Source organism: Octopus sinensis, linkage group LG2, assembly GCF_006345805.1.
Source record: "Octopus sinensis linkage group LG2, ASM634580v1, whole genome shotgun sequence".
Taxonomy (NCBI): domain Eukaryota; kingdom Metazoa; phylum Mollusca; class Cephalopoda; order Octopoda; family Octopodidae; genus Octopus; species Octopus sinensis.
The window spans coordinates 47865939-47885599 of record NC_042998.1 but is presented as its reverse complement, the minus strand read 5'-3'; the positions used below and the strand labels follow the sequence as shown (position 1 = coordinate 47885599).

At 38.7% G+C, this 19661-nt stretch overlaps 1 protein-coding gene across 7 annotated transcripts in view; it reads left to right on the top strand.

Moving 5' to 3' along the window:
• LOC115223421 overlaps nt 1–19661 on the top strand; it is a 182021-nt gene that overhangs the window by 52771 nt on the left and 109589 nt on the right. The gene's annotated exons all lie outside the window — the stretch shown is intronic.

Sequence of the window (19661 nt, the reverse complement as noted above, 5' to 3'; positions counted from 1 at the left end):
TGGCCATGCTGGAGCACCGCCTTTAGTCAAGCAAATCGCCCCCCCCCCCAGGACTTATTCTTTGTAAGCCTAGTACTTATTCTATCGGTCTCTTTTGCCGAACCGCTAAGTTACGGGGACGCAAACACACCAGCATCGGTTGTCAAGCGATGTTGGGGGGACAAACACAGACACACAAACATAAACGCACACACACACACACACACACACACACATAGATATATATATATGTGTATATATATATATATATATATATATATATATATATATATATATACACATACATATATACGCCGGGCTTCTTTCAGTTTCCGTCTACCAAATCCACTCACAAGGCATTTGGTCGGCCCGAGGCTATAGTAGAAGACACCTGCCCAAGGTGCCACGCAGTGGGACTACAATTACAATTATTTATGCAGGTATGTGTGGGTGTGTGTGTGTGGATACACAAGCGTACGTGCATGTGTGTGTGTGTTTGCTGTACACACACACACACATATCTTTACGTGTGTGTGTGGGGGTAGATCCACAGCCACACTATGATTTTTACGTTGATATCCAAGTGACTCTTAATCCGGTCGTCATCTTTAAAAGAATGTAAAATAACGATAGGAAGTTTGTAGCATTGTGCGTCATGTGATACGTGACGCTACTGGCGGGGGTGGTGGTGGGGGTTCGGCATTTTCTTTTTCTTTCTTTTTCATTTTATTTTATTTTGTTTCAATACTACACAATGACGAATTGTGTCGGCAGGTGGAGATTAAAGGTATTTATGTCATGTGTAGGTGTAGGCTTCAATACACACCTACACAAGCACACACACACACACACACACACACATATATATATATGTACATATATATATATATATATATATACACGCACACAAACGCATACATATATACATACATAGGTACATGTAAATATATATATATATAAATGAATATAAGAACATATGTTTGACACATTTTGTTGTTGTTCTTTATTCTGTGGCCTCTGCCTAATTCCCGCAAATCAGCGTTGCCAGCGCCGCCCCGACTGGCCTCGTGCCGGTGGCATGTAAAAAGCACCATCCGTTCGTGTCCGTTGCCAGCCTCGCCTGGCCCTCGTGCCGGTGGCACATAAAAAGCACCATCCGTTCGTGGCCGTTTGCCAGCTCTGTCTGGCACCAGTGCGGGTGGCACGTAAAAAGCACCCACTACACTCACGGAGTGGTTGGCGTTAGGAAGGGCATCCAGCCGTAGAAACACTGCCAGATTTGACTGGGCCTGATGAAGCCTTCTGGCTTCACAGACCCCAGTAGAACCGTCCAACCCATGCTAGCATGGAAAACGGACGCTAAACGATGATGATGATGATGATGTACCTGTCTGTATATGTGCGCTTGTATGTGTATATGCATGTAAAATGTATGCATCTCTCTCTCTCTCTCTCTCTCGATCTCTCTCCTCGCTCTATCTATATATATTATATATAATATATATATTATATATTATATACATATATATATTGTATGCATACGTCAGCATTGTGTGTATGTGTGTGCACCTTCTGCAAATTCCATGTGTGATAATACAAGCTGTGCTTGGCAAGGCCGTCGGGCGCTAAAACTGCAATACAACCGCCATAAAATGCATGTGTTACCTGAGGCATTTGGCGCACGCACACACACACCACACACACACACACACACGTACACACACACACACACACACACACGTACACACACACACACACACGCACGCACACACACCGTATTAAAAATTCAGAATCCCAGGACAGTGTTCGTAGAGCGTTTACTATGAACACTTACCAGATGCAAATAATTACTTTTACTTGTTCGTTATTCTTGATTGATTAGGCCAGGGGTCGCCAAACTTCCTCCTTTACAGTGACCCCCTTTAGCCACTTCTTCCGTATCGACCCACTTTAACCACTTCTCCTTCTGCATCGACCCCCCCTCCTCATTTAAAAATACCTTAATACCTTACCTTACCGTACCTTATCTTAAATGCGTACCGAGTACTGATGCTGGCAATTAAAATATTAGCTGTACGAGTATACAGTATTAAACTTTCAATTTTTATGAAATTGTTTTCACTGTTAGAAAATGTGAAAAACGCATCATATTGCTGGAAGATCTTGCATTGAAATTGACAACGTCAATGTGAAGTATGAGCATAGCAAAGTCAATGTGAGGTATGATCCGCTCACTTAGCCATCTTAAGCGGAGCTGATACACATTGAATAATATAGTTAACTAGCAGTATCGCCCGGCGTTGCTCGGGTTTGTAAGGGAAATAACTATATAAGCATTTTTAGAGAGTTACTTCCCTTATAGATGCCAATTCGGGCTTTCTTAGCCATTTCTGTTTTGGTGTCTTCAAGCCATGAAGTCGTTGTTCTAAAAGAACGCTGATCTCCTTGACAACGCTTTACGACGTTGATTTCCTTACACTCCCTCCCCACAGCTTCGCGAGGGAGGGAAGAGGGGGAGAAGCAAACACAGGTGCAGGTGTTTGAGCGTGGACGCCAACTCCGCCGCCATCGACACACGAAAAATTATGCATTAAAATGGAATAAAAAATGATGTTAAATTATTTTTAAAATCGTAGACTCATCGTAGACGCGCGCTAATACTCAGACGGGCTCGATATGAATCACGACTATAAGATACCCGAATTTGATTAAACTGCACCGCAAAATGTGGGAGTAGTTAGGAATCTAAATCGAAGGGGATAGACACTCACACAACTACAGTTTTATATATATAGATATAGGTATGAGCAAATGCTTGGTGATCAGGCTCGATCGATGGAGCCCAATGAAGCATAATATTATGGACATCACTTTCGTTTAAGTCAATGATCACGAACCAATCAAGTCTGTACGCCACATGGCTGTAGTTTTTTAATTTTTCTGTCAAAGTAGAATCTTATTGTATTTAGAAATTTTCCATTATCGTTTAACTGATATTAATTTATTCTAAGACAGGCATGAACAACTCTTCTCAAGAAGCAGGTCGCATGAGACATGACTCGTCATTAGGCGGTCAACACGGCAAAAAAAAAGAAAAAAGAAATTTCAACGTAATTTTTTGTTAGGCAGTGCCATTCAAAAAGTCTTGAAGGTCGAAGTTTAACCATGACTATTGTAAGGCTCTGTTCGGTCACATATGTCATGTATCTGAACTTGGGAAGTTTTCCATTGAACATGCATGAGGAATGGGCTAGTTTTTTGTTTTTTTTTCGATTTTTGCCCTTTTATGGAAGACCAGTTGTTGCCAATGCAGTACACACCAGTCAACTCTGTTGCAGGCATATAAGAAAGACAACTCTGGATGTTCATGCACTATTTCCTACTAGAGCAACCTATGAGCTGTGGTTTCTTTCTGTTCTATGTACCACCAACTCTGGATGCCCTCTGATTAAGCTATACATTTTTATGGCTTAATTTTTCTTTTCTTCGATCCGCTCACTTAACCATTTTAAGCGGAGCTGATACACATTGAATAATGTAGTTATTGGCATGCTTTTGCAATGAGAGCAACGGATGAATGGACATAATTTGAACGTCTTTGATCTTGGATCAACTCTGCGTAATCAGAACTGACCTGTTGCTTTATAACAACATCAACCAAGCCATAACGGTCACTTGATTCCGGTGCTTATGTTGTTAGTAGCAGACATAGATACCCGTTTCCGCCCTCCTACTCTTGACCCCGTGGAAAATCGAGGATGAAAGAGATGGCTGCATTAGCACTCGGAGATGAGACTTAATTTCAGGAGAGAAGACTGGAACAACGAGAAATACGTCTTACTCAATGACACAACGTAGCATCCGGTTCAGTATTCGAACCCACAACCTCATGATCGTGGGCCCAACACCTGAATCACTTCGCCATGTAACTTCACTTATAATAACCTTTCTACTATAGGTACAAGGCCTGAGATTTGGGAGGGGAATGGTTCATCGATTACGTCGACCCCAGTGGTGTCAAAGGGATGAAAGACAAAGTCGATTCGGAGGAAGTTGAACTCAGAACATAAAGACAGAAGGAATGCCGCTAAGCATATTGCTCAACGTGCTAATGATTCTGCCAACTTATCTTTATAAAAAGTTCCTGGCTTTGAGGAAAAGAAAATACAGGAGGATCAATTAATTATGATTTTATCCAACATATTCCCCTCTAAGCAATACTTAAGTTTTTCTAAACCCCGTAAAAGAACTTCGAAGGTTGGGCCACCAACCAGGCCCTCTGCAATTCCCTTAAAGCTAGGGACTTTTCAGCACCCCTTGTACGTCTTTAACGAGTTCTTACAATTTCAGTTAAATCAGAAAAAAAAACATGTCTCAGACAGTCAGTGATCCAATATTCCTAGTGCGCTAAGTAAATTTGATACAATGCGCAGCATATTGCAGTAGTCTTTGCTACTACCAGTCTTATATTATAGCCAGAGACGGTTTGTTTATTGGATGGAGTAAATAAATTTTGTTACCATGGCAACTTCACTAGACTTTGTAAAGTGTAACAAAGAATGTAATGGTTAATTTAGAGGTATGTTGTAGATGGCTGGTAAAATGCGCGCGCATGTAGATATGTAGTGTGTTTGTGTTTGACATGATGATTGCAGACGATGAGGGTTCTTGATTCAGAGGCTGCCATCTATATTTTCTGTCTAAAATGTTTTTACACCCTAGCGTTCACCTGCTTTTACTTATAGCTTCACTTGCTTCCAGATTCTCTGTTACAGATACAACTGTGTGTGTGTGTGTGCGTGTGCGTGTGCGTGTGTGTGTGCGTGTGTGTGTGTGTATAGGCCAGTGAATTGAGTATTTTCAACATAGATGGTGTGATCTGTGGTCTTCTCAGATGTTTCATTAGTTGTAATATTATTCAAGTGGAGGCGCGTGGCTTAGCGGTTAGGGTGTCAGCATCATGATCGTAAGATTGTTGTTTCGATTCCGGGACCGGGCAACGCGTTGTGTTCTTGAGCAAAACTCTTCATTTCACGTTGCTCCAGTCCACTCAGCTGGCAAAAATGAGTAACGCTGCGATGGACTGGTGACCCGTCCAGCTGGGGAACACATACGCCATTGAAACCGGGAAACAGGGCCCATGAGCCTGGCTAGGCTTTAAAAGGGCGCATTTATCTATTTTTTAATATCATTCAAGCAAATTTAAGATGTCGTTATTCTGAATATTGTTATGTTACTTAAGAAAAATACAAACTCATGGGAACGAGCATTGTACTCCTAATGTATGCTTTAACACATACATACATACCCTGTTGTTGATGTTGAAATTACAATGAAGGAGCCTTAGATCTAGGTTAGAAACTGGCTCTTTCTCGGCTGGCGAGACATTTTGAAAGAAAACTGAATAATTGCACGCATACATGCAGTGTGTCCGTTAAGTCATGGTGACATTTCAAAAGTATTTATTGATGCAACTTACAACACTGCATATTTGTTGCAAGATACATCAATAAATAGTTTTGAGATTCCCACATTGACTTTACGGACACTCTCTCTCTCTCTCTGTATATATATATATATATATATATATATATATACCACAACACATATATATATTTATATACAAATATGTAGAGATATATATGTAGAGAGACGGAATATATATATATATATATATATATATATATATATATATATATATATATATTTATAGAGAGAGGGAGAGAGATAACAAATATGCATTCATATGCCTATCATTGTATATCTATAACGATCGGATTATCGAGTGCTATTATACACAGCCGGTCATAATGGGCACATATATATGTATGTGTGTGTGTGTATATGTGTATATATGTATATGCATATATATATATACATTTATACATACATAAAAATAATAAGTATATATACATATATATATCCCTATATATATATACATACATATATATGCATATATATATATACATATATATAAATATATACACATATATATGTATATATATGCATATGTATATACATATATATATGTGCACACATACATATATGCATAGGTATACACATGTATATGTGTGTATATATATGTATATATATGTGTATATATGTATGTATATATGTGTGTATATACATATATATACACATATATGTGTACGTGTGTATATATATATGTATATATCTGTGTATATATATATATGTATATATGTGTGTGTATATATATATGTATATATGTGTGTATATATATATATGTATATATGTGTGTGTGTATATATATATATGTGGTGTATATATATGTATATATGTATATATATATATATATATATATATATATATAATGTGTGCATATATGTGTGTATATATATATATATATGTATGTATATATGTGTATATATATGTATATGTGTATGTATTTATGTGTATATAGATATGTATATATACATGTATATATATATTATATATATATATATATATATATATATGCTTCAACAATTCATGTCTGTAATGCAAGCCATATGCTACAAGTGTGTCCCGGGGACAAAGGCCACTGTACACAAAAAGAAAATCCCCAGGGAGAGGAAAATTCTTATGAGACGGCGTACAAAAACTTCAAATCACCTAAACAAACAAATTGAAAGCAATGAAATGTCCTGCTTGAAAGTACAACTTCTGGAAATTGAAAAAAATCTGCAACTCTCCCATGGGAAAGAACGAGCTGACAAAGAAGCCTAGGCTATAGACAATATAAAATCTAACCCCAGAACTTCCTACAAGTTTGCCAAAGAAAAAGCTTCTGTGCACTGCAGGATATGGCCTCTACTCGAAAAAGATGGTTCACTCACAGGAAACCCAATGAGGATAAGTGAAATACTAAATGAGCAATTCAAAAGTATTTTCACTTCACCCCTAGGACACCTGCAAGTCACCAATCCAATTGAGTTTTTTTTACCACTGCAGATAGAAAAACAGAAACAGTGATGGTCGATTACATCAATATAAAGGGCTATAGATGAAATGAACCCAAACTCAGCTACTGGCCCTGATGGATTCCCAGAAATCCTTCTAAAAGCAAAGTCATAACAAGACCACTGCAGTCCCTCTTTCAGAGCTTCCTTGCAACTGGCAAACTTCCAAGAGAACTGAAGGTAGGTATAATATGCCCCATATATAACAAAGGTAGCAGAGCAGAGGCCAAAAACTACAGACCTATCTCTCTGACCTTGCACATCGGCAAGGTCATGGAACGAATAGCCAGAAGAAAACTGACACCCAGTATGGTTTCCAACCAGGAAGAAGCTGCCTGACTCAGCCTTCAGAACACTATGACTGGGTGCTGAAACAGCTGTTCAACTACTCAAATGTGGAAGTGATATATCTCGGTAAAGTCGATCATGAAATGGTATGTCACAAACTGCGTGATCTCGGCATAGTCAGAAAATTGGGAGAATGGCTTCATGACTTTCTGAAGGATAGAAATCAGGTTGTAGTAGCCAATGGGGCCACCTCCAATGACATGCAAATAGTGAGCGGTGTTCCACAAGGCACTGTTTTGGGACCACTGCTGTTCATAATGGCCCTCTCAGACATGCCCTCAGCCACACAGATCCAAGATCACAAGTTATGCAGATGATACAGAAGTCTCACAGGTAATACAAAGATACTATGCACCTGGAATATGAGCTTGAGTTTTTCCCAGTAGCTTATATGTTGCATAGAGGTTATCTTCTTCATGTAGCTTCGTTGAATGACCTCAAGTTCTGAGATTAATTTGACACTGGTTGGTGACCATAGCTCGGAGCAATAGTCAAAGTGGCTTAGGAGAAGTATCCTCCTGAGGACCATCATGATTTCCTGATCTCTTGTTCTAAATGTTCTAAGAATCCATCCGGTCAGCTGCCCTTATTTCATTGCCAATTTAGCAACATGCACATGGAAGGATGCATCATTACTCATGTAAATGCCCAGGTCTCGCACTGACTGTGCCTCTGGGATTGCAATCTCTCCAGCTCCAGTGTATTTAATGGGTATTGCATTTAGTTTCGCGTGCTGATAGCATAAAGCTTGAAATTTTTCAGCATTGAACTGCATGCTATTCCTTTCAGCCCACTTGTATATGTATATATGTATATGACTGAAAGCAGAAAAAAAAAGATAAAGGTATTTGAATTGAAATATTGACGAAACATTTCATTTACAGATCTTGTACTTCCCAGAATTAAGTTTTTTTAAATTTTTTTATCAGCCCACAATACTTACCTCGTCAGAAAGCAGAAATAACACTTTCTAACATGCGCACGTGGATCCATATCTCTTAGGAGGATTTTGGTCGATAAATCGACCTAAGTTATTGACAAGTACTTTATTAACCCCGCAAGGGTGAAAGATTCAATCTTAGCAAGAAGCTGGATAAACAAAATCACAAGATATTTTGCCTGACGCTCTTATAATTCTGCCAAGCGACTACCTTGGAAAGAAAGCTCATTGTATCTGATACATCCGACAAGGATACCTTTTTTCTGTTTGAGTGTGTGTGTATATATAACCCTGTATATATATATATATACATATATGTGTGTGTGTGTGTTTGTGTGTCTGCGTTTGACACCGACAGTGGCCTGTTTACATCCCCGTTACGTAGTGATTCGGCAAAAGAGGCCGATAGAATAAGTACTAGGCTTACAAAGAATAAGTCCTGGGGTCGATTTGCTCGACTAAGGGCACTGCTCCAGCATGGTCACAGTCACACGACTGAAACAAATAAAAGAATAATAGAACGTGTGTACATATGTATATATATATATATATATGTGTGTGTGTGTGTGTGAATACATATATATATGTGTGTGTGTGAGAGAGAGAGAGAGTGTGTGAATATATGTGTATATGTATGTGTGTGTATATATATGATATATATGGTGTATATGTATATATACATATATGTATATATATACATACATATATATATATATATACACACATATTTATATATATATATATATATATATATATATATATATATACACATATTTATACATACACACACACACACACACCACACACACACATATATATATATATATATATATATATATATCTATATATATATATATATATATATATATATATTATATATATAGATAGATAGATAGATAGAGAATCTATGTCTATACATGTATGCCACTTGGCTCTTAATATAAAACGCCTATATAGTCAAAGAAAAGAACACAAACGAATTGGGGGAGAAACATAAAAGAATGTTAAAAATAAAATAAAAGTTAATGGAATGTTTTTATGGAAAATTTGAATCAAGGAAGCTTGTTTCCGTTTATAAATAATTATTCTTGTCTAGACCAAGCTTGCTTTTGATGTAGGGTAACTTTTCCTGTCTATGTATACACTTCACATACCCATTTTGCATAGAACGCGGAATCGACTATTACATATTCGATGCATCTGTTGGAGGAAATAGTACTTAAATCTTCAATTTACACCTGACCGTCTTACAAAAAGAAAGTCACATTCGAGAAATATATATTGTTTTTTTTTCATCTTTTACTTGCTTCAGTCATTGGCTTACGGCCTTGATGGGGAACAGGCTTGAAGAGCTTAGCCTGGTACTTGTTCTCCTTGTCTTTTCTATCCAACTGCTTAATTGCTTGATTACGGGGGCGCAAATAAACCAATACCGGTTTTCATGTGGTGGTAGTACAACAAATGCACGAGGCGGCGAGCTGGCAGAAACGTTAGCACGCCGGGCGAAATGCGTAGCCGTATTTCGTCTGCCGTTACGTTCTGAGTTCAAATTCCGCCGAGGTCAACTTTGCCTTTCATCCTTCCGGGTTCGATTAAATAAGTACCAGTTACGCACCGGGGTCGATATAATCGACTTAATCTGTTTGTCTGTCCCCTCTGTGTTTAGCCCCTTGTGGGTAGTAAAGAAATAGGTAGTACAACAAATGCACACACACACACACACATTGTCGGGCAGCTGTTGCACTGATGAAGGCTATTGAGTCCGAAACCCGTGTCCATGACTGTCTTCTTGACTCCGAGAAAAACCTGTCCTTTCCCTTAACCTTTCAAACGGCAAGAAAGGGTTACGTGAATGCGTGTTCTAAACGGGTAAAAGACAAACAAAAGAGAAAAAAAAAGTCTTTATGTTAAGCGTAATCTTTATTCTCACTTTCACTTTAAATAATTTACAATCACAATAATAATTGTTAGTCACTCGCAAAATATAACTTACAATCTCATTATCGAAAATCTATAAAATATTCACTCTGCTTAGGTGATGGCTGTATCTACGTAACATTTTAAAAATACGAATTGATGATATCAAGAATCAGTTTTGGAGACTTGTTGAACCTTGTGATTGTTTCCCCTCCTTAAGTGGAGCTGGTCAGCCTCTACAGGCAGAGATTGGTTTAGTAAATCAAGCTCTTTTGTTGTATGATATTTAACATAGCGATGTGGAGGCGCAATGGCCCAGTGGTTAGGGCAGCGGACTCGCGGTCGTAGGATCGCAGTTTCGATTCCCAGACCGGGCGTTGTGAGTGTTTATTGAGCGAAAACACCTAAAGCTCCACGAGGCTCCGGCAGGGGATGGTGGTGATCCTTGCTGTACTCTTTCACCACAACTTTCTCTCACTCTTACTTCCTGTTTCTGTTGTACCTGTATTTCAAGGGGCCGGCCTTGTCACTCTCTGTGTCACGCTGAATATCCCCGAGAACAACGTTAAGGGTGCACGTGTCTGTGGAGTGCTCAGCCACTTACACGTTAATTTCACGGGCAGGCTGTTCCGTTGATTCGGATCAACCGGAACCCTCATCGTCGTAACCGACGGAGTGCTTCCTCCCTCTATCTATCTATCTATCTATCTTTCCTAAATATAAAAATAAACTATAGGTCAACCCCAACCCTTGTTGCCAACCATGAACTGTCCCACTGCGTGGCACCTTGGGCGAGTGTCTTCTACTATAGCCTCGGGTCGACCAAAGCCTTGTGAGTGGATTCGGTAGATGGAAACTGTAAAAGCCCGTCGCGTATATATATATATATATATTATATATATATATATATATATATATATATATATGTCTGTGTGGGTTTGTGTTTCTGTATTTGTCTCCTCTCACCATCGCTTGACAGCCAATGGTGGTGTGTTTACGTCCCCGTAACTTAACGGTTCGGCAAAAAGAGACCGATAGAACAAGTACTAGGCTTACATAGAATAAGTCCTGATGTCGATTTGCTCGACTAAAGGCGGTGCTCCAGCATGGCCGCAGGGAAATGACTGAAACAAACAAAAGAATAAAAGAATTAACCTTCTACGACAATAAACCTCTAGTGTTCCTGAAATCTATTTTTTTTTTATACCTTCTACAGACTGCTTGAAGCTTACTAACTTCCTACACCTCGATCCTTGGGTCTTACTTTTACATATATAATATATATATATAGTAATATGTGAAAGTACGTTTTGTCACACCTCAATAGATATTAACAGTCGCAATTATACTTGGTGGTATTTGTGTATAAATTTTTAAAAAAAGGCTAATACATCTTAATCTTCACTAACACAAAAGACATAGCAGAAACTCACGCATGCATGCTCTTCCCTCCTCGACAATCTCTTTCTTCCTCTGGTGTATGTGGGAAAGACGTTCATATAAATGCATTGAGGTAGAACCTTAAAATGGTTTTAGCTTATTGTTCATTATCGACTCAGTCGTGATCCTGAAGACCTATTTATTAATGAAAAGCATTCAAACAGCGACCATAGGACTGTTACACAATGTACCGCTAAAATTTTTGTAAGGCATTAGCGTTTGATACTATAGGGACTTGAGTCCTATAAAATTCTAGTAAACCGTGCGAGCAGGTTAGACGCTTCTCTGTTGTTCCAAAGGCCTTATGTTTATGGGGAGAGCTATATAGGAAACAAAATGAGATTAAAGTTATTAAGGTGTTAGCGATGTAAATTACTATATTGAGTTATAGAAACTGTATTTACAGACCTTGCTCAGTTTACTTGTAGCTGCTGTATAGCCACACGTCTACTCTCTTCAATAAGACCTATCATCAAAGGCGTTCCAACCCCATGCCCCCCCGTTTACTTTATTTTATCTTATTCATTTATTCATCATCATCAACATCAACAACAACAACAAGGCGATGAGCTGGCAGAAACGTTAGCACGCCGGGTGAAATGCGTAGCCGTATTTCGTCTGCTGTTACGTTCTGAGTTCAAATTCCGCCGAGGTCGACTTTGCCTTACATCCTTTCGGGGTTGATAAATTAAGTTCCAGTTACGCACTGGGGTCGATATAATCGACTTAATCCGTTTGTCTGTCCTTGTTTGTCCCCTCTATGTTTAGCCCCTTGTGGGTAGCAAAGAAATAGATATCTCGTCTGTCTTCACGTTCTGAGTTCAGATACACACACACGCACACGCACATAAACGTACGAACACATATATGAAGGGCTTTCACACATTTCAGTCCTCCAAATTCACTCACTAGGTTTTGATCAGTTCGGGTTCATAGCAGAAGACACCCGCCCAAGGAGCCGCGCAGTGACACTAAACTCAAAAACTACGCGGTTGCAAATCGCACGTTTGAAAGACTGTCTGATAGGTGTACTTTGAGGGGTTCACCATTCCATTCACCTTGGAATCATCAGAAAATTTAGGGTTTGAATGCGTGTACTCTGAGTCATTAGAAACCATCATGACACGACTCTGTGAAGGACAGCAAAGATAACAGTGTACTTTTCTTCTGCATTGATGGCCTTGGGCTTCAAATCTGAGAAATGTCGATTTATATCAACACTAGTATTGGAGTGGTACTTTATTTTATCTACCCGGGAAAGATAAAAGACAAAATCAACAGCGGCAGAATTTGAAGAGCCGGAACAAACACTGCAAAACAATTTGTCCGTCACTCTCACAACTTTATCGATTGATTATTTCATAGTGTTACAAGGTAAAAGTTTTTAAAGGGAAAAGTCAAATGGATTTAATTGACCCTTGCTTGCTCCTAAGTGAGTATTTTAACAATAACGAAGCAAACGTAGTTGCTTCATTCGAAACTCGCTTTGCAGTCATATGGTTTCGAGTTCAATACCCCCTGCATGGCACCCTGCATACGCGTTTCCTACTTGCACATCGGGTCAACCAATTGCTTCCAGGTTCAGTCCCACTGCGCGACACGTTTGGCAAGTGTCTTCTCGGGCCGACCAAAGCCTTGTAAATGGATTTGGTAGGCGGAAACTGAAAAGAAGCTCGTCGTGTGTGTGTGTGTATAGATAGGTACATATGCATGTTAGTGTATATGTATATGTCTGTGTAAAAGGTTAGTCAAATGTTACCCGACAGTAAATCAAAATTCCATAAGTACTTATCCGTAATTCTGTATTGACTCGAATGGAAAAATGTGCCGCTCAAATACTTCAGTTCGGGTAATTTTCATGATGTTTCATATTTAGATGCTTTTATTAAACGCATTCAGCTGCTAAACATAAATAAATCTTGGAATTAAATGGGTTTTGATTTACTGTCAGGTAACTTTTGGTCAACCCTATAGCTATAGTCCATATTTTTTTACTGCCTTCTGTGAGCAGTATGATAAGATCATAAAAACTAACCAAGGTAACTTCCTGTTTATAAGTATACAATACAGTCACCTATATTTCTTTAGTATAGTGTTCGCCTTTCAACTGTTCAAGCTTCAGAACAGTTCAATTTAAAACGTAGTTACAATTGACTTTCTTCCTGAAACTATTTTTAATCTACTGACTAGATTTAAACTACGTATGTTTCAAATATTCTAAAATAAATACTTTAAATTCTTATTTACAACGTAGTTTTGTGAACAATTGCGCATTTGCTTATAGGTTTCAATGGGCAAGCCGCTGGTTCACCGTATTACGGACGATATGACAGATGAGGGATTGTCAACTGGATTTTACAATTTATCGCCAATGCTTATTATATTCCTTTGCTAATATACCTGAACGAAACACACACACACACACACACACGTTAATTAATGAAGGTTCCGTGTTGAGAACGAGTTTTATGCACATATCTAAACAGAAAAGCTCAAAATGTGCGTTTACAAAAAACACCAATCCGTAAGTCTACAGTCTCTCCACCTCTCTCTCACTCTTTCTCCACACACACACACTCGCACACACACACACACACCACACACACACACACACACACCACACACACACACACACACACACACACACACACACACACACACACACACATATATATATATATATATATATGACGGGCTTCTTTCAGTTTCCGTCTACCAAATCCACTCATAAGGCTTTGGTCGGCTCGAGTCTAGAGTAAAAGACATCTACCCAAAGTATCACGCAGTGGGACTGAACCAGTAACCATGTGGTTCAGCCACGACTCAAAAAAAGTACATTATTGTCTATGAAAAAAATAAGGAATCACTTGTAATGAGAACCTTGTGCCTGGCGACTATGGCACCAATCCCCACCACAATTTTCCCAGTCTTCATCAGGGGGCCTATGCCCCACGTTGAAAATCACTTCCCTAGACATTAATGTCTCGTATCCAAGGACTCATAGAATCGGTTACCAGGTTTCCATGGCGCGTAAATGACCGAGATCAAACCATTTCTCCGTCGTAGGGTTAGTAATTTAAAGCTGAGTGGACTAAGCAAAGTGAAATGAAGTGTTTTGCTCAAGAACACCTGGTCCGGGAATCGAATGAATTGATCCTCAGTATATTTTTTTAAAGCCCTGGTACAATTGTATTGGCCACTTTTGCAGTACCGCTAAGTTACGGAGGCGCAAACACATCAAAATCGGCGTCAAGCTGTGGTGGAGAGATGTCACACACACACGTGCACCACTCGGTCCGCGAATCCAAACCAAGATCTTGCGACCGTGAGTGCAACAGCCGAAGCACTAGGCTGCACAGCTTCACAGATGCATTTGACAAACTAAACCTAACAAAATCACACTTTGTATCTATTGATTTCTTATTTTTTAGCCCTTACATTTTTTAAGATCTAATGTCGATAAAGCCTGAAAAACCAACAAGATGATAGGACGTGCTCTAGTTGCTTCACTGCACTTCACACACTAAAATTACTTTCACTGAATGTTAAACATACCTCCCGAGGAATTTGAAATATCAAATAGAATATTGCAGACTTGATATACTAGGTCAGTACATGGTATTTCTAATGTTTAAGCCTGACTTTGAAATGAAAACAACAGCGACAGTCATCGAGAAAACACCAGTCGTGAGTAAACTGCGGCCCGCGAGACTTTTTGAGTGGCATGCCTAACGAAAACTTAGAATGAATCTTTTTCGTTGTGTGGTTTACCTGATGATGAACCGTGTTTCGCGCAGCTCACTTTTTGAAAAAGGTTGCCCAAGCCTTGCTCTGCACAGTTACTTGACCTGTTAAAAGTAACTGCCAAATATTCATATCGTGGACTACCGTGAGCGAGTGTCATCTACTATAGCTCCGGGTTAACCAAAGCTTTGTGAGTGGATTTGGCAGGTGGAAACTGAATGAAGCCCGCCTTGTATGTGTATGTGTGTCTTTTTGTTTGTGTCTTTTCCCCAACCATGACTGGACAGCTGGTGTTGATTTGTTAACGTCCCTGTAATTTAGCGGTTCAACAAAGAAAAGAAAAACTCTGATACAATAAATAAGACTTATATATATTTCTTTAATGCCCACAACGGGCTACACATAGAGGGGACAGACAAGAGGATTAAGTCGATTACATCGACCCCACTGCGTAACTGGTACTTAATTTATCGACCCCGAAAGGATGAAAGGCAAAGTCGACCTCGGCGGAATTTGAACTCAGAACGTAGCGGCAGACGAAATACCACAAAGCATTTCGCCCGGCGCGTTAACGTTTCTGCGTTAACGTTTCAATAAGACTTATATATAAATAAATAAAGTAGTACTGGGGTCGATTTGTTTGATTAAAGCCTTCAAGCTGGTGTTCCAGCAGTCCAATGACTAAAATAAATGAAAAATAAAGGTTCAATAGTTTCAATTCTTTTGATAAATACCTTGACCAGGTTTCAATTCCCTATGGCATTAACTTCTATCCCACGCCTAATTCTGTCAATATTTTTTTTTATTATTAACAATTGTATTGCTTCTTTAAACATCAATAACGTTTTATTAAATTTTTATATCGGAGATAATACGTTTGCATGTCTATGGTTCAATATGTGTGAGTTCACACATATGTAAAATATGAATTCATATTTAAGCATGAAACACTTCACTGAGATCAATATTTTTCTATGAATTTGTCTGAACCATTGCAAGACCAAAAGTAGGCTGCAAATTAAGAAATCGTATGTGTTTGTGCGCGCACGTGTGTGTATATATATATATAATATATATATATATATATATATACATATATGTAGCAATATGACTCATAAAGACAGAACAGAATACATAGTAACTAGTCTAAAGAAAATCGGACTCACTTCGAAACCTCGAAAAATAATCATAATTACAAAATATGTGGACACGCCCACGCGCAGTCTGTATGTATTTATGTACGTATGTATACACTCACATTGACAGAGTGTTACCGATGCATTTTTCTCCGTGCAAGCATAGATTGCCTTATAATATAGCATCAAAGAACCAGGTGCGCATACATGTCTTACATAGTATGTGCTTTGCTTTTCAAAGCAGTAAGACATTTCATTGTTAAACGAAGCAGTAAAATTCCATAAACTTCTGTAAACTTTCTTCTTCTTATCATTCTTCGACATACACCCAATACCTATTTCTTTACTACCCACAAAGGGCTAAACACAGAGAGGACAAACAAGGACAGACAAACAGATTAAGTCGATTACATCGACCCCAGTGCGTAACTGGTACTTAATTTATCGACCCCAAAAGGATGAAAGGCAAAGTCGACCTCGGCGGAATTTGAACTCAGAACGTAACAGCAGACGAAATACCTATTTCTTTACTACCCACAAGGGGCTAAACACAGAGGGGACAAACAAGGACAGACAAGAGGATTAAGTCGATTACATCGACCCCAGTGCGTAACTGGTACTTAATTTATCGACCCCAAAAGGATGAAAGGCAAAGTCGACCTCGGCGGAATTTGAACCCAGAACGTAACGGCAGACGAAATACCGCTAAGCATTTCGCCCGGCGTGCTAACGATTCCGCCAGCTCACCGCCTTATATACCCAGTACCCTTAGCCTAGACATCTTAACTAGTCGTACATTGAATATTAATCATGTTACCAAGGTAACATATCTTATGTATGTACGCCTGTATCCATGAAGATCCCAGCAGTCTGTGACTTCGGTTTACGACTGTTTATGCTGTTAGGCTGCCGGTGCCTTAAAACACGGGGTACCCTGCAGGTTTCTTCATATTTTGTGGATTCCTTTCTCACTTACTGCTTCCCCTGGTTTCCTCCCGTTAACATGAAACGAAAAAGAAAAAAAAGTATTTGTGATGCTTGAGACTTCGTGCAATATTTTTCTCCTTAACTGCAGACATACACACTTGTATCGATCGATCTGCCTGTCCATAATGTGTGCATATTACATATAGTTATGTATGTATGTGTGCGTGCGGGGTGGGTATATTATATATACGCATATTACAAGGCGGCGAGCTGGCAGAGACGTTAGCACGCCGGGCGAAGTGTTTCGCGGTATTTCGCCCGTCGCTACGTTCTGAGTTCAAATTCCGCCTAGGTCGACTTTGCCTTTCATCCTTTCGGGGTCGATAAATTAAGTACCAGTTACGCACTGGGGTCGATGTAATCGACTTAATCCGCTTGTCTGTCCTTGTTTGTCCCCTCTATGTTTAGCCCCTTGTGGGTAGTAAAGAAACATATATATACGCATATATACATGCATACATTTACATATAAGTGTGTGTGTGTGTGTGAGAGAGAGAGGGTAAATATGTATATAAATATATATGCGCAAATGAATGCGTGTGTAGTCAACGTTAGGTGACTTGTCAGTAAGAGAAAAGTCAGTCGAAAACATTTTGGAATATCACAAGGGGGTCAGAGATCGTGGGAGTTCCTCAAAGATAATAATATCTGTGCCAATGTACTGGTTACATACGGTTCAGAATGTTCAGACCATGCCGAAAATTGCACGGATCCTTCAGAAATGTTTGGCTATCTGCTGTTTTTAAAGGAGTCACACAGCATTTTACTGGGCCGGTTACGGCAGTACTCATAAAACCAATGTGTGTTATTTTGGTCAGTGAGGGGTTTCATGTAAGTTTTTCGTCCATAACTCATTCTGCATGCCCCATATTCATTTTTGCACCCTCTTCCGAGTCACTTGACATCGCTTTTGAATCGACGGACGAAGGGCAGCATAATTTTGCTCGATGTTCCTTGTACATGTTCTTAAGCAAGTTGTGAATAATATGAGTTCCTATCAAACTATTCTTGGTGTTTTTTGGCCTTAGGGTGATTGATTGGACTGTTGCTTCATAGGAAGAACCTTTGTCATATATTGAAATACTCGCAAAGACCATCTGCGAAAGTTTTGAAGATATATTCACTCGTTACTAGCTGCAGTAGCTGGAACATGTGATATGTATGCCCCCAATTTTGGCTTCTCTGCAGAGTGACATACAGCTAGTTATACTATAATTGACTGAAGTTCAATTGGCGAGTTGAAGAAGCGCTATGTGGATCTGATGAAGAGTTCTTTTGATCAAACTCATAAGTACTGAAGTACCACATAGCAATAACTATATGGAGATGAGGATAATGACTATGTGCTGGTGAAAAAGAGGACGACAGAAGACAAGCGAGAGATATTATAATGGATGCCCGTCGTTAATACCTATTTCTTTATTACCCTCAAGGGGCTAAACATAGAGGGGACAAACAAGGACAGACATAGGTATTAAGTCAATTATATCGACCCCAGTGCGTAACTGGTACTTATATAATCGACCCCGAAAGGATGAAAGGCAAAGTCGACCTCGGCGGAATTTGAACTCAGAACGTAGCGGCAGATGAAATACTGCTAAGCATTTCGCCCGGCGTGCTAACGGTGCAAATGAGGTTGGAGGTTTCGCATAGCATTATTCAACCATCAAATCCCTGTTAAGGCTGGTGTGGACGTAGGACAACTAAAATGATGATGATATATAAGTGTATGCATGTGTGTATATACACATATAACTATATTTTTATCTGTATATCAGATGTATCTATCTATAAAAGAATATTCTCAACTGTTGTACTACACACACGCGCACACTCACACATACATGTGCGAAACTTTTACATGCAGTTACCGAGGGTATATATATATACCCTCATATATATATATATATATATATATATATATATATATATGTATATTTACATATGTATATATAGATATATATGCATATATACATGTGTATTTGTATATGTATGCGTGTATATATGTATGTATCTATGTATATATATATATATATATATGTATATGTGTGTATATATACGTATGTATATGCGTGTATATATGTATATATATAGGTGTATATATATATATATATATATACACACACTATATATATATATATATATATATATATATTATATATATATATATACATGTGTGTGTGTATATATGTGTATGTATATTCTTTTAAC